The sequence below is a fragment of the Mesocricetus auratus genome, unplaced genomic scaffold (assembly GCF_017639785.1).
Source record: "Mesocricetus auratus isolate SY011 unplaced genomic scaffold, BCM_Maur_2.0 Super-Scaffold_100045, whole genome shotgun sequence".
Taxonomy (NCBI): Eukaryota; Metazoa; Chordata; class Mammalia; order Rodentia; family Cricetidae; genus Mesocricetus; species Mesocricetus auratus.
This window is the reverse complement of record NW_024429222.1, coordinates 778212-794270: the sequence shown is the minus strand read 5'-3', so window position 1 is coordinate 794270 and position 16059 is coordinate 778212. Positions and strand designations below refer to the sequence as shown.

At 42.5% G+C, this 16059-nt stretch overlaps 1 long non-coding RNA gene across 2 annotated transcripts in view; it reads left to right on the top strand.

The window, feature by feature from the left end:
* The first annotated feature begins 8285 nt into the window (after positions 1 to 8285).
* LOC121135940 overlaps positions 8286 to 16059 on the top strand; it is a 63312-nt gene continuing 55538 nt past the window's right edge. The window contains exon 1 of one of the 2 annotated variants that reach the window (XR_005873055.1): positions 8286 to 9203. This is a non-coding gene — a long non-coding RNA (uncharacterized LOC121135940). The remainder of the gene's footprint in view (positions 9204 to 16059) is intronic. The other variant, XR_005873056.1, reaches the window with a different exon arrangement.

Genomic DNA, 16059 nt, shown 5'->3' with positions numbered 1-16059 from the left:
TACACAGACATGCATGTAGGAAAAACACTAATCATCATAAAATATAAATCATGTGTTAGGAACGGTAAGTCCAGGCACAGCTGGATGGCATAGTCTGTTCAGGGCGCCTGCTGTGATGAAAAGAGAGGAGTGACTCCTGCAGTTGCTGTCTTGGCGCATGCACTGCCCTGTGGTCGGTGTTATAAGCAGGAGGTGCCCTGTGGCCAGTGTTATAAGCAGGAGGTGCCCTGTGGCCAGTGTTATAAGCACGAGGTGCCCTGTGGCCGGTGTTATAAGCAGGAGGTGCCCTGTGGCCAGTGTTATAAGCACGAGGTGCCCTGTGGCCAGTGTTATAAGCACGAGGTGCCCTGTGGCCTGTGTTATAAGCACGAGGTGCCCTGTAGTCAGTGTTATAAGCAGGAGGTGCCCTGTGGCCAGTGTTATAAGCAGGAGGTGCCCTGTGGCCAGTGTTATAAGCAGGAGGTGCCCTGTGGCCAGTGTTATAAGCAGGGGGTGCCCTGTGGCCAGTGTTATAAGCAGGGGGTGCCCTGTGGCCAGTGTTATAAGCAGGAGGACCTGGGCTGGTGCTATGCAGAGTGTGTGTTGAGGGGGGGGGCGACACGACATTCTACTCTGCCTTGATAGTGTCTGTTAGGTCTTGGTGTAACTGGCAAAGCTCTAGGTTTTAGTTCTTTGCAAGGCTTTGGATTCTATAGGAATTGGGGGTTTCGTTAATAACAGTTTCCGGCTATGTACAGACTGATGCTGTGAGCCATGCCTATCTCTACTACTAGCTTGGTAGTTTACTTATATGGTGGTAGGAATGTGGCAACTCTTACACATTGCTTCTAATGGGAATTACTTATCTTTTACTTGCAAATTTGGAGGCAAGAAAAGATCCTCATGCCAGATAGGATCCTAGAATAAGTTGACAAATTAGTTAATGAGGGGTGCTAGCTCTGGTTCCTATTGGTGGAGTTCCCTAGGAGCTCTTGATGGTGCTTTCTGAACATTGCTCTGCCACTGAGCTGTCTTTTCATTCATTGTCTAGAGCTGGTATTCTTAACCACTGAGCCATATCTCCAGCCCCTCATTTTTTTCTTTAGTCATTTTTTAAAAGATTTGTTTTATTTTGTGTATATGGATGTTTTTGGAGACCAGAGGAGGGCACTCGATTCCCTGGAAATTTAACAGATGGTTGTGAGCTGCCACGTGTGTGCTGGTAATTGAACCCCAGTCTCTGCAAGAACAACCAGTGCTCTTAACAACTGAGCCATCTCATCAGTCCTTAGTCATTTTTTAAATTATACTCCCCCACCCCCCAGGACAGGGTTTCTCTGTGTAACAGCCCTGGCTATCCAGAAACTCACTGAGATCTGCCTGTCTCTGCCTCCCGAGTGCTGGGATTAAAGGTGTGTGCGTGTGTGCCACCAACGCCCAGCTACACTTTATCATTTTACTGTGTCTGTGCATGTGTGTGTGTGCGTGCATACTCATCTACATATGCCACAGATACATGGTTCAGAGGACAACTTGAGGGAATTTGTTTATGTGAGCCAACTCTTAGATATTTTTGTGTTTTATGAGAACTTAATTTGAGAAATAGAGCTACAGAATAGAAATTTAAAAATCCATGCATTTTCAAGAGTTCTTTTGAAGGTTGGGTTAGAATACTAACATTTGCCAGTTGTCTTCAAGCCACATATCTGTTCCTAGCAGACAGGCGTCACATGTCCATGTGATAGATGAAGAAAATGAGACTAAAGGAGGTACAGATGGGTGTCAGAAGCATGTCTGGAATCTAAGACCAAGGGTCCTCCTGCAGTGATCCTGGGGCTGCAGTTAGTGGTCTTGGTTTTTCAGGAGGGCAGAGTAGGATTGTGTAAGTCTCTGATCATTTGTGTGGGAGTCTGGACTCTGGTTCTCATGTTTGCATGACCTGTGCTTTACCTACTGAGCCATCTCCACAGCCGGGCTTTTAACTTGTCAAATATGTCATCCAGGGGCGTTTAGCACACGTTAGTCACTATGCACTTTCTTTTGTTTTCTTACCTTTTTTTTCTCTCTCTCTCCTTCCTTCCTTCTTTTTCTTTCTTTTCTTTTGAGGCAGGGTTTCTCTGTGTAGCTTTGGAGCCTATCCGGCACATGCGTTGTAAACCAGTCTGGCCTCAGAGAGTCACCTGCTCTAGCCTCACAAGTGCTGGGATTAAAGGTGGGTGCCACCATGGCCTGCTGTTTGGGTAGTTTCCAGTGTTTGATTATTGTGAATAATGCTGAACATTGATGTACAAGTATTTTAGTCTCTGCTTTCAGCTCCTTTGGGTTTGCATCTAGGAATAAAATTGTTGGGTCGGAGGGCAATTTTGTGTTTAAGTTCTAAAATTACGTTTTCTATTTTTTATTGTTTTAGGCAGAGCCTTTGTTACCCAGGCTAGCCTCAGGCTTGGATACCAGGGAACCATTAATAAGTACAATCAGTGTTGTGTGACAGTTGCCACTATAAAGTTCCAGAATATTTTATTACCACATAGAAACTCTGCCCCATTTTCCTGCCCCTGGCAACCAAGAATCTGCTCTCTATCTCTGTGAATGTCCTTGTTCTTCACATTTCATGTAGTAGAGTTGTACTGTGTATGGGCTTTTTTACCGATGTTGTAGCATGTCTCAGTACTTCATTCTTTTGGACGGCTATATATCACATTTTATTCATGACAAATCTTACAGTTAATTGCATTAAAATGTATAAAATATATTAGTCAGTGTTCTTTTACTATGAAGAGACACTATGACCACAGCAAGTCTTATAAAAGAAAACCTTTAATTGGCAGCAAGAGGTATGTGGATCTCTGTGAGTTTGAGGCCAGCCTGGTTTACAAAGCATGTGCCAGGATAGGCTCCAAAGCTACACAGAGAACCCCAGCCTCGAAAAACCAAAAATAAATAAACACACGAATAGATTAATAATAATAATAATAAACCATTTAATTGGGAACTGGGTCTGGCTTACAGTTTCAGCCATGATCGTCATAGTGAGCCCACAGACATGGTGCTGGAGAGGAGCTAAGAGTTCTATCTACATCTGGATCCCCAGGCAGAAGGGAGGGAGAGAGGGGAAGAGAGAGAGAGAAGAGACTGAGCCTGGCTTGAGCATTTGAAACCCCAGAGCCCACTCTCACTGCCTGACACACTTCCTCCAATAAGGCCACACCTCCAAATCCCTGTCAAGTAGGTCCAATCCCTAAAGACCAAGCATTGAAATATGAGTCTGTGTGTTCCATGCCTATTTAAATCACCACATATTTTCTGTACAAAATCTAATGATCTAACAGTTTGAAAGCATACAGTTTATATTATAACCATTGACTATCTCCAGACATTATCTTCCCCAACTGAAACTCTGTATCAGTTAAACACAACTGTATTTTCTCCTTCAAATTTGCCCAAGTAGCCATGATTGTCTGTTATCTCTGTTACTGAGATTTGACTACCTAGGGACCTCATATAAATGGGATCAAGTGGTATTTATTTTTGAGTACAGCTGGTTTCACTTTGCATAGCAATGTCCTCAAGGTTCGCTCATCTTTTCATCCATCGGTCCATTCATCCATAGTCTGACTTAATGGTGCTCTGTCGATGACCATCATGAACAGTGCTGCCGTGAACAAATAGCTTTTGGATCCCTGCTTTAGTTCTTTAGGTGTATGCGCCCATGTTAATTCTATGTTTGTTTGCTAGTTTTTCCCCAAGAAATTGCCATGATTTTCTTCAGTGCTGTTCCATCAGACATTCCCTGCAACAGCAGTCCAGTTTTCTCACATCCTTTCTAACACTCTTTCCTGTTTTTTGTTTTTTTCATTAAAATCATCCTAATAGCTACTAATAAAATTTAAATGCATCTTAAGATGTTTTTGTTTTTACTTTCTTTTTTTATTTTGTTTTTGCTTATTTTTTAGTTTTGTTTTTTGAGACAGGGTTTCTCTGTGGCTTTGGAGCCTGTCCTGGAACTAGCTCTTGTAGACCAGGCTGGTCTCGAACTCACAGAGATCTGCCTGCCTCTGCCTCTCAAGTGCTGGGATTAAAGACGTGCGCCACCACCACCTGGCCTATTTTTGTTTTTTAAGACAGGGTTTCTCTGTGTAGCCCTGGCCATCCTGGAACTCACTATGTTGACCAGGCTGGCCTCAAACTCACAGAGGCCTGCCTGTGTCTGCCCTCTGAATGCTGGGATTAAAGGCATTTGCCACAACCACGTGGCACATCTTAAGTTTTAATGTGTAAAGTAAATCTTAATGTATAACTGAATAGCAGTCACCATTAAACCTGGAAGTGTGGAAGATGTTGACAGTTGTCACGATAGCAGTTCTGACAATTGCCAATCTCTTGTTTGGCTTTCTTTACTCCCGGATATCAAGGCAACACCGGGAAGTACACCGTGTAATGTGGACTGCCACATTACTTTTGAAGACATTATAGACCCTGCCGTGGCAGGAGTCAGCAGATGTAGAGACAGTAGTTACTCTTCATTGGGTCTGTGGTCTCTGTGTCCGTGCTCCACTCTAGTGTGCTGGGGACAAGCAGTTACAGACAACATGGAAAGGGGGGGGGTATTGTATTCTGGGAAACTTATTTATGTATGCTTCAGTTTGAATTATATATACTTTGCCCTTTAGAAATCTTTTTAAAAGTTATTTTTACTATTTTGTGTGTATTTTTGTTTGCCTGCCAGTATGTCTTTGCACCACATTCTTGTTTGGTGCTGGAGGAGATGATGAGCCTCTGTGTGGTGCTGGGAATCGAACTTGTGTCCATTGCAACAACAACAGTACTCTTAATGACTGAGCCAACTCTCTAGCCCAAATTATATATGCGTCTCTTGTGCCCCAGTACCATTCTGACTACTTTTCAAACATTTAAAAATGTAAAACACTTAACTTGTGGGCTGCATGACTTCTTTTATACTGGGATTAGTGGATGTTGGAGGTGGTGAGGAATATGGTTTGTTAAAACTTTTGAAAATTTTCTGGTTAAGGCAAAGGGCCCAGTACTTAAGTAGTCAAGCTAGTGCTGAGTTCAGAGTAGAAGAGCCTGGAGTTTCAGGTGCCATGTATATCTGATGTAACAAAGCTTAAGTGATTAGACCAAGACCTGGTACATTGTGCTCAGCACATTAAGTGCCTTGCGGGACTTAGATGGGGAGGAGGAAGGCTGTACGGACAAAGATGACAGTTGGTGGCTACCGTGCTAAATGATTACTGTTTTGGTGGACCTGTCTTGGAGGCAAGACACTCTCATGTCCAAATGAGCCCAGGAAGATCGTTGAGAGCTGAGGTCTGGGAGTCACATCAGGGCTTGAAAGTTTATGGAGTGACAGTCAGTAGGCATAGCCTCCTGGCTTTGTTCCTCACAAAGGGACTGAAAATGAAGGAAGGTGGTGTCTTGTTGCTTATGTTGTAACAGAACACTAGAGGCAGGGTTATTTACAAAGAACAGAGGTTTCTTTCATTTAGCTCTAGAGCTGAGATGTCCAGAGTCAAAGGATCCGTGTCAGATGTGTTCTTGTCTTCTAAGCTCCCAGTAGAATTGTTCTTGGTGCTTGCTTGGTTCCCAGCAGCTGAAGCATTTTCTAACCAGTGTCTCCAGCCCCTGACAGCCCCTGCCCATTACCCAGTTCCAGAAGTGTTTCAGCACTGATGCATATTTAGAGCAGCAACCCCACTCCCAGTACCAAATCTGTAGTAGGGTTTCCACAGAGGCAGAGCCAATAGGATTTAGACAGACAGACGAGTGATTTGTCAGGAGGTAGAGGCTGAGAAAGTTCCTAGCAGGCTGCCTAGAAGCTGGAGGTGCTGGGCTGCCAATACTCTTGTGACTCTTTGCGGCGCCTGCGCCACAAGCAACTCTGAGGTACATTTTGCAAGTGCTAAGAGGTCTCTCTCTTGTAGGAGGGATCAGTCTTATATATAGTCTTACAACACAGTAGAAAAAACCCAGGTGGAAGAGAGCGTGTTTTCCTTGTGCTAGATGTTGATGTCGGCGGGGCAATGCGGGGGCAGTAAGCCAGGACTAGAAAACAGGATGTACCTGTGACTGTCAGCTGACAAACAACTCAGAGACCCTGTGGGGGCTAGGCCCCAATATCTCCCCCTGTTTTATTTTTTGAAATTTTGTTTGAACTGTTTGTTACTCTGTAGAATCTTCCATACAGATTTCTTTGGCTCTCAGGGACTACAGCCATGCCTACTCGTTGTAAAAAGTTTTTAGAGATGACTCACAAAATTGATCTTAAATTTGTAGCAATAACCAACCCTGTATAAATGCAAATAGACATTTATAAACAATATTTGGGAATGTGGGCGTCATTCTTTCCAAACTACTTCCTGTTGTTAAGGGGCACTGAAATACCATGGGGATCATGACAAAACTCAGAAACCTGTATGTCCTTATTTTCGTGGTCTGTAAGGCTGCATCATCTCAGATGTCTTAATTGTTGGAACACCTGGTCCACTGCTTGGGGGGATGGTCTTACTTCATCAAACCATACTAGTCTGGAAGGAACCCACAGCTTTTTATTTTCTGTGGAAACGAAAGCAGAATTTTCCCCCCCAAGTAACCTGTCCTTATATTTAAATTTAGAAGTCAAAGCATTTTCAAAATTTGTAAATTGGATTATTTCAGCAGCATTGATAATCAAATGTCTTTTAGTAGTGTTATTTCTTAGCAATTAAACAGTTTAACACAATAGCACACTGTATCTAGACTTTCCGTATACTTTTACCTTTTTCTTTTCTTCCACTTAATGGCAGTACCTCGTTTACTAACTGTTACCAATTTTCAATTTACCTATTTTCAATCCATCCTCCAACTGTGGATGATCCCTCAGGCAAAAGCCTTAAGATTTACTCAATCCACCCTCCAACTGAGGGCGATCTCTCAGGTTCCCCTTTCTTCCCAGACCTTGCAGGCAAAGGCCTGGAGATTTAACCTGGTACCCCTAACTTGGTACCCCTTTCCAATACACCCTCATAGCCTTACTTGCTGGCCAGCCTTTGAGGGTGATCTCTCAGTTCCCCTTTACTTTCCTGACCTCAATGGATCAGGCGAAAGACTGGAGGTTAATTTAATACACCTTCTCCTTAGAAGGTGTTCTCTCAAGCAAAAGCCTGGGGATTTGACCATTCAGTTTCACTGTTAGAAGTTGAGGTACCTGTTTTTAATTCTTTTCTTTCTCGAGTCTCTCCTCTTCTGAGTCTTCTTTCTGGCTGATTTTTCCCAGTCTTTCCAAGTCTCTCTGCATCTTGGTGGGACCTCCAACTGCTTCAGTTGATTATAGATCAGCAGCAAAATACAGAGCCAGAAAAGGGAGCCTAGCTCAGACTCTTATCTAAATGAGCCCCAGACCTGTGGATCACTACCTGCCTGACAAAATTCTAGTTTTGTCAACCTTCTGGTTTTCTGGAGGCAGGCCCTGTTTATTCTAATTGTCCTGTAATTAATAGCATTTGTTCTCTTATTCTCAGAGTCTTGTTGTAGACAATGAGTGATACAGTAACCCAAGCTACAGGTTTTTAAGTGGTTACCTACTAAATGCTAGCCAAGCATACCAGACCTCTGCAGAAGTGGGGGTGGTCTTGAAGAATGTGGGCAATTCTCCCTCCTTTTTTCATCCTTCAGTGTTTTCTTCTTTCATCTTTGGCTCATTAGAAATTTAGCTGGCAAGGACTTGTACAGTAAACGCGTTCAGTTCGACCATATAAGTATTAGAAACACTTTGATAATAGCTGACTTTGGGGACTTTATATTTGCAATTACAAGTGTTGGATTCCTCTTTTTTGGGGGGGGGTTACCAGTCAGGGTATTATTTTGGAGGCTGTCCGTCCAGCCTAGCCTCGAACTCACAGAGATCCGCCTGCCTGTGCCTCCCGAATGCTGGGATTAAAGGCGTGCGACGCCACCTCCCGGCCTCCTCTAACATTTTTATGGCTGTCTTGATTAGAAAAGCCTGTTTGCAACAACCCTACTCAGCTCACAACTAGAGAGAATCAAGTTTCCCAGCCCACTCAATTTGAAAGCCTGCCAAGATAGGTGAAAGATCTTACAAATATGTAAAGTAGGAAGTTCAAATTACAGTCAAGTAAATGCCTAATGATTGGTATTCTTTTCAAAACAAAAACAAAAAAGAAGTGCATTTTCTGGGCATCCCGCTAGCACCAGCACCAAAGGGTGGTCCGGAGTTCAGACTCAAGCGGGTACTTTAGTGCTATATTTATTTTGCGTTTTTACCACTTCCTGGAGGCCGGGTGGAAGGATCCAAAAAACTGGACACCTCAGACGTTTTGCTTGTAAGGCGGAGCAGTAGAACTGGGCCGGCCAGGAAGGGGTTTGGAAGCCGTGTTGAACGGGGAAGCGGGGGAAGCTGAATATGGTTTCAACTTAAGTCAGGATTCGGCTACTTAATGCAGGACGGTGGTGCTCGTGGCTACGGGAGGCCCTGGGGGACGGCACACAGAGCACACTTGCATGGACTTCTCTTCCAAATGGCCGCGTCCACATCCACATTCCCCACCGACGCCGGATGCCGGACGCCGTCTCGCGTGGAGTCCCCCACGCGCAAGCGCGTGCCCAGATGCTCGGAGGACGCGGCCGCTGCCATTGTTGTGCTTGTCACTTAATCCCGATCGCCCCGGGCGGCGGCGCTCTCTCGAGCGGTGTAAAAAGGCACAGTCGTGCATTCTTTCCGAGCTTCGGGAGGTGGAGCCCGCCGCCCGCCAGAGCAAAGTTGCTAACCCCAGCCTCTCGCCGCCGCTTGCTCAGCATCCTCCAGCTTGCTCCATTCCCCCGAACGCCCTCGGATCCTGCGGCTGCCCGCCCCGCTCCACCGCCCTCCGTGGAGGAAAGTCTCACTTTTTTTTTGTTTTGTTTTGTTTTGTTTTACGAGACAGGGTTTCTCCTGATTGTTTTGGGGGCTGTCGGTCCAGCCTGGCCTCGAACTCACAGAGATCCGCCTGCCTCTGCCTCCCGAGTGCTGGGATTAAAGGCGTGCGCCACCACCGCCCAGCTGAAAGTCTCACTTTTGATTTACCAAATATTTTCAGTATGTTTGAAGATGCGTACGCTGCCCGGAGGCTGTTTTTCTGTACAACCCAGTCCCCAGCCTATATTGTTACAAGTTTTTTTTTTTTTTTTTTTTTTTTTGAGGACTGGTTGCTGCTTTGCCTACACTGATGGTAAGTTTATAATTTTAAACATTCTTGGCATTACATCTTTGAAGGGAGCACCAGATAAGAGAGATTTTCATTGTGTTTCTTCTCGCAAAACCAATCTTTGTATTTTTCTTTAGCTTCGATCTGTAGATTTTCCACGTAATTTTGTCTGGTTAATTTTTACCAAAAGGGGGGAGGGGGAAGCAGTTTTTTCCCCCTCTGGATTGTTAAAGATAAACATATATAATGAAAATTGTACTTTAATTGCTGTGAACTACAGGGGAACTCAGCTGTTTCAAGATGGACATTTTTTGTGTGCCAGCAATGTTGGTAGTGCCAAGTATGTACATATCCTCTTTATAAAAATTATCTATTGCCGCAGTTGTCCAGAGTAAATTATCAACAAGCGAACCTATTGTGATTCCCTTGATGGAGTACTTGAATACAAACTACAGAAAGCAGCTCTGGTATAATGAAGGTGGAGATGGACATAACCGGGTTTAAGTTATGGCTGTTGCTAACTAGTGGCTCTTTTATTGCTGAGCGGATCTAACTTGTGGTCTGGGATGTGATTTCTTTACAGCTCTTTGTCAATTCATCTCTGTAGACCTATCTTACGTTTTCTCCGGAAAGGTACATATGGGAGAGACATTTTGTAATTTTTGGTATTTTTCTAGTTTTCTTCTTTTTGCACACGGTGGGAGGTTTTTTTTTTTTTTTTTTTGTTCTGCCTTGATCTGTGTTGGTGGCGCTGTAGTGTTCCTCAACAATTTGTCAGTTTTACTAAAAGAAAAAAGGAAGAAAAAAGGTGGGGCAAGACTTTATCTGTTATCCTTTAATTTTCATAAAGAAAGTTCAGTTTGCTCAGCTATATTATTTCAGCGTTTTCCGTGGACTGTGCACCGTGGCGAGAGCAGATGTCATCACATCCAATTCAGGGGACGTAATGGACGAGCATGCAGTTGGCAGTTGTGTTTGATATGATCTGATCTCTATCAGATTCTTTAATAATAAGCTGTCATTTACCCTCCCTCTCCTCACTAGCGTTTGATACTTATATTTTCCTTATTTTACAAAACCATGCTGGTTAGTTACTTTCGGCATAACAAAACCATGCTGGTTAGTTCCCTTTTGGCATAACAAAACATTTGAGTATTATTAGTTCCTTGGACATTGTAATTTCATTTTGAATCAGGGAATTCTGAAATACCTTTCTGAGTTTGTCTTGAGGATGTTCTAGGAACTTGTCGTGTCTGTTTTATTTTGAGCTGCTCCTTGAATTGAATTTGTAATGGCCTTGTTTAAAAAAATAAGCAAATATTTTTGGAACTAAGATAATTTTTTAAGAATATTGCACACCTACTTTTATCTTAAAAATATTGATGTGCATACATGTAAGGACGGGTTACATCTTTGCTCTTGAGAGTTATCTGTAAAGGGAAGCTTTTTCCTTGAGAGAAGCCTTCCCGCCAGCCTGGTTCTAGAGGCGCATCAGTCCCAAATAAACACACATGAGGCTATATTAATTATGAAGCTGTTGGCCTTGCTTGTTTCTTACTGGCTAGCTCTGACTTAAGTAATTACCCCATAATTGTTAATCTAAGTATTTCTCTTACCAGAGAATAGTTCCAGGCTTCCTACCCCATGGCGTTACATCTTGACTCTCTTGTGTTTCTCCTTCCCAGAGTCCTCCTGGACTCCTAGTCCCACCTATCTTTGTTCCCTATTGGCCCAACAGTGCTTTATTGACATATAACAGGACTTCCCCAACAGTTATCTGATTAGAGAATATGGGATTTAGGCCCAAAGCCTGCTAGGAACAAAAATATGTCACAATATGACATCAGTTTTACTGTTCCCTGTAAACATTTAACTCGTTTGTGAAGATAGTAGGGATGTCCTCAGTTCAGAAAGAAAGTGGGAGGAATCAGTAATTATACCTTGAAACATATTATTTGCCATATGAAATAAAACAACTGACACAGCATCTGGACTATGTGATTAATAGGTTGTGTCTTGAGAGAGTGACAATGTCAGGAGTTGCTAAGTGTCTTTATTTACTTTGAGATACATAAATGACCTTTTCACTAAGCCTTTAGCAGTGTGGAGTAAAAGAATGTGTGAAATAGTAGAAATAGTATTTCCTAGAATCTGTTTATCTCTTTCCTTGAACTTCACAATAATCATACCCAATGCCTGTATTTTGTTTATGGCATGCTCGGAAGCCACTAGAACACTTTCATTTCTCTCTTTGTAGAGTCTGAATGCAGCGTGGCTTCTGATAGTATAGATTATTTATGGAATGGGATATTGCAGGTATAAATGTATTATCTCACCTGGTAGTTCTGAGGCTTTAGTTCTGTGAAGTTGATCAGCTGAATAAAATATACCTTATGGCACAATTATTGATAAAATATTCTCCATAATGCAGTAATTTTTCATCTTGTTCAGTTTCTGAAACTAACAGTGTTTGTCTAATGTCACCTCTTTTAAGAGCAAACTGAACTGGGAAGTCCATCCGTCGCTGTGCAATCCTCTTTGTTCTCCTCCTGACTATTACATCATTGATTATGAAGTTCAGTGGTTAGATTAGAGTTCAGTGGTTACTTTTGAAAATACTCATAGACATTTCTGTCACATATACTCTTCTATACGTGACCTTTCCATCATTGTGTATATAAAGAGGTTTAAAACTATAAGGCGAAAATAATTACCTATTTTATAGTCTCCATTTTAAAATGTACCTGGTGCTTCATTTTTAGCTTTTGATTCTTTGGGAATTCTTTTTAGTTGATAGCATCTTATAGACATTTAGTTCATGGATTTGGTGTGATTATTCTTAGAATTATAAAACAAATTATTCTCTTGATCATTTAAATAAACCTCCATAAAATTTAAGATATAGAGAACTAATTCAGTTTTTCATGGAAGTAATTGCTAGATCATGGACAATCAAAAATTATTTTTTTCAGAATTCTATGTCATTTCAGTCACATTGACACTTTTTGCATATAGGTTTATCAGACAGTAATAACAAAATTGATTCTATTAAAATATCTCTCTTTCTCTCTCTCTCTCTCTCTCTCTCTGTGTGTGTGTGTGTGTGTGTGTGTGTGTGTGTGTGTGTGTGCTGCCCATCCCTCTTGTGGAGGGAGAGATTAATGAATAGTGAAATGGTCAGGAAACAGGTTGCAGAAGGAAGGATATAGAAGACAGAGACAGTCTTTAAGTTGGATCTTAGATAATAGAGCTCAGAAAAATGAACTTTGATTCTTCAATAATAGGAATACACTGAAGATTATATTCAGATATAATGTACTAAACCACTATAGTTTCCTAATTCCTTACTGTGTAGTTGTTGGTATTCCCAAGTATTGAGGACATACATTTCAGATTAGCCAAACCCACTAGATAACAGGTAATGGCAGGATGAGGCAACAAAGGGAAAAAGCATTGAGACAGGTACGATGTGGTGAGACCACACTCAGGGCAGGCTCCCTTAACTTGGGGTGAGCTTTTTAAAAGGAAGAATATGGACTGTGAGGGCCACTTCAGTCAGACCTGAAGTTACGCGTTTTAAATGCTGTAGTTTTGTCCTCCCTGCGTGTGTTTGCTTCTTCTCTGTTATTTCTAGACACGGCAGACATTCTGCAAAGGCAACCTACTGTTCCTGGCCTGACGTTGCCAAGGGAGAAAAATAATATGCAGAATGGGTGTGTTGTAGTCTTACTCTGTCATTCCACAGTTGACCCTCAGACAAAGACGCCAAACAGAACGTAAAGCAGACAAAAGGATTTCATTCTTGAAAAGATAAGCATGTTTTATGCTTGCTGTGTATAACACCGATTTTACCAGGGGGGGATTGGTTGCTTGAGATCTACCTCTCTCCATCTATAGGACAAGATGCTGGGTCACAGTAGTGAGAGAGAAGGGAAAGATTCCTTCTTTTATGTAACTAAAACTCCAACTTGGCTCCATGTTCTAATGTTTTAAGTCTGAGGCCTTAGGTGTGGGGTGTTCCCATTTGGAGCCATTGGTTATTCCTCTAGAGGAGGAAAATGTTTAAATTTTGACCTGCTTATATGGATCTGACAAGTGTCCTTCCATTAAAGGATCATAATTTGGGCAGCAAGTAGTCACAGCCAGGTTGGGGAAGTGGTGGTTGGCCTTCATGTTTTAGCTATAGCACAAACAGATGCTACATAACCAGATAGCCACCTGGCATGCATACCCATTGCAAAGCAAGGAATGCAACATTGGCTTATTTGTGTGAGAAAGCCCTTGAGAGGGTTCACTGGGAGGATGAGCTCCATTTGTCTGTATTGTTGGTTAGGATTCAGCCCAGAGTCCTTCATGTTAACTTTAAAAGTACTGTTAAACTTGGGGGATGGAGAGATGGCTCAGCAAGTGTTTAAGAGTTCTGACTGCTCTTCCAGGGGCCCAGGGTCAATTCCCAATACCCACATGGCAGCTCACAACTTTCAGTACCTCCAGTTCCCAGATATTCATGAAGTGAGACCACCAATGCGCATAACAAAACCAAACAGTTAAGCAGGGCCATGGTGACACAAGACTCAGGACTTCAAAGCCAGCCTGGGATATAGGAGATTCTGTCTCAAAAAGAAAAGAAAGAACCCAAAGCAAAAACCAGCAGCAACGAAAACATAATATGTAATGATTTTTATTTTATTTATTTTTGTTTTTTCTGGAGACAGGGTTTCTCTGTGTAACAGTCCTGGCTCTCCTGGAAGTTACTTTGCAGATTAGGCTGGCCTCAAACTCACAGAGATGCACCTGCCTCTGCCTCCTGAGTGCTGGAATAACGGTGTGTGCCACCACTCCTGGCTCATGGGGTTTTTTTTGTGTGTTTGTTAGTTAGTTTGTTTTTTTTTTCTGCAGTCTCTCTATGTAGCTCAGGCTAACTTATTTATGTATTTATGTATTTATTTATTTTTCCCCAAGACAGGGTTTCTCTGTATTGCTTTGGAGGCTGTCCTGGAACTAGCTCTTGTAGACCAGGCTGGCCTCAAACTCAGAGATCTGACTGCCTCTGCCTCCCAAGTGCTGGGATTAAAGGCGTGGGCCAGCGACGCCTATGCTTTTTGTTTTTTAAATGTGTTTTGTACATTTTACTCACATAGCCACACCAAGACTTAAACATCTCTGTGTTCATTATCAACCTTTACGGTAATATAGACAAATAAAAAGAGTAACCAAAGACACATTAGAAGTAATTTCAAATTTTTGAGGCAGAGTCTCTCACTGGGATCCAGGGTTCATCAGTTATGCTACTCTGGGTGGCAATAAAGCCCCAGGGATCCACCCATCTTTGCCAACCTCCTGTGGCTGAGATTACAGGCACATGCATCGTCCCTGACTTTTCACACTTCTGGCCGGGCGTTGGTGGCGCACGCCTTTAATCCCAGCACTCGGGAGGCAGAGGCAGGCGAATCTCTGTGAGTTCGAGACCAGCCTGGACTACCAAGCGAGTTCCAGGACAGCCTCCAAAGCCACAGAGAAACCCTGTCTCGAAAAACCAAAAAAAAAAAAAATCTTCTGTAGAAATTTCTAATGATATGTAACAGAAAATTTAAAGACAAAACAAATATTTATGTAGTTAATACATTAGACTGGATGTTTACTAAGCAAGTGTGGAGCAGGAAAAGTAAAATTAATGTTATTTCTGCACAGTCAAATTGAAGAAGGACTGGTTAAGCAGTTGCTGCAGTGATTTAAGATAGCAAACTTATTTTGTTATAGAACCAGTTAACTCATACTAGCTGGGTATGTTAACCACTCAATTTGCTTTTGTACTAACTCTGCTGGTAATGATGTTAAAACTAAGAGTATTTGTATTTAACTAAGTTACTATTCAGGAGGAAAGCCACAGCTCTAGGTCCAACTTTTACTCATCCATTTTATGTATCTTCTTGGAGGTTTTGACGTTTCTGGTACTACCAAGATGGCTGCTGAGATGCACTCATCAGTCTAGGATCACAGTTTTCAAAATGAAGAGACTTCCTGTTTTTGCAAAGGGAGAGGTCCTTTCCCAGGACACTGAAGGGAGCACAGTGGGTTTGGCTAGAGAGGAATGCTTAGAAGGGTGGATACTTGCTGGGTGTCCAGAACTCATTGTCATTGGCTTGGTTTTACTTTGTGTAGACTTAACTGTTTGCACACTCTGGAGTGATGGAGTGTCAGTATCATCTGTGTTCATGGTGACCAGACTAGTCACAGGTGAGCTAAGTCAAGAAAGAACAACCAGGGCGGGAGAGATGACTTAGAGGACCCACGTTGGATTCCCAGCCCCTACATGGCAGCTCATAGCAACCTGTAGCTCCCATTCCAGGAGCTATGACGCCCTCTTCTGGCTTCCACAGGCACCGCCATGAGCATGGTTCATGTAAACACGTGCAGACACACACAAATAAATGAACAAATGTTTTAAAAGCAGTAACAGCAACAGCACTCAACTGGACATGTGTGGTTCTGCAGCAAGTACTGTCTCTGAACCTTCACGAGAGGTGGGATAGGACAGTAACTCGTTTTTATGGAGGAAACAGGCAGAGAAATTGGATACCTTAGGCATGACCCCCATTACCTAGTAAGTGAAAAACTAGAGTTGGAACATAGAGGTCTGAGGTCAGATCTTGTAGACTTGCCTCTTCACCACTGACACATTAGAGAGCTGCAAATTTGCATTTTGTGAAATGACATGTTCTAGGGAATTTATTCATCATTTTAGAATCAGTGATCATTTCATGGGAGGAGTGATCCTCATTTAGCAGTGATATACATCTAAAATAGTCTTTCTTATTTATTACTCTTGTGTGCATGTGTGATTTCTGGCATGTGCATGTGGAGGCCAGGCAACAACTTG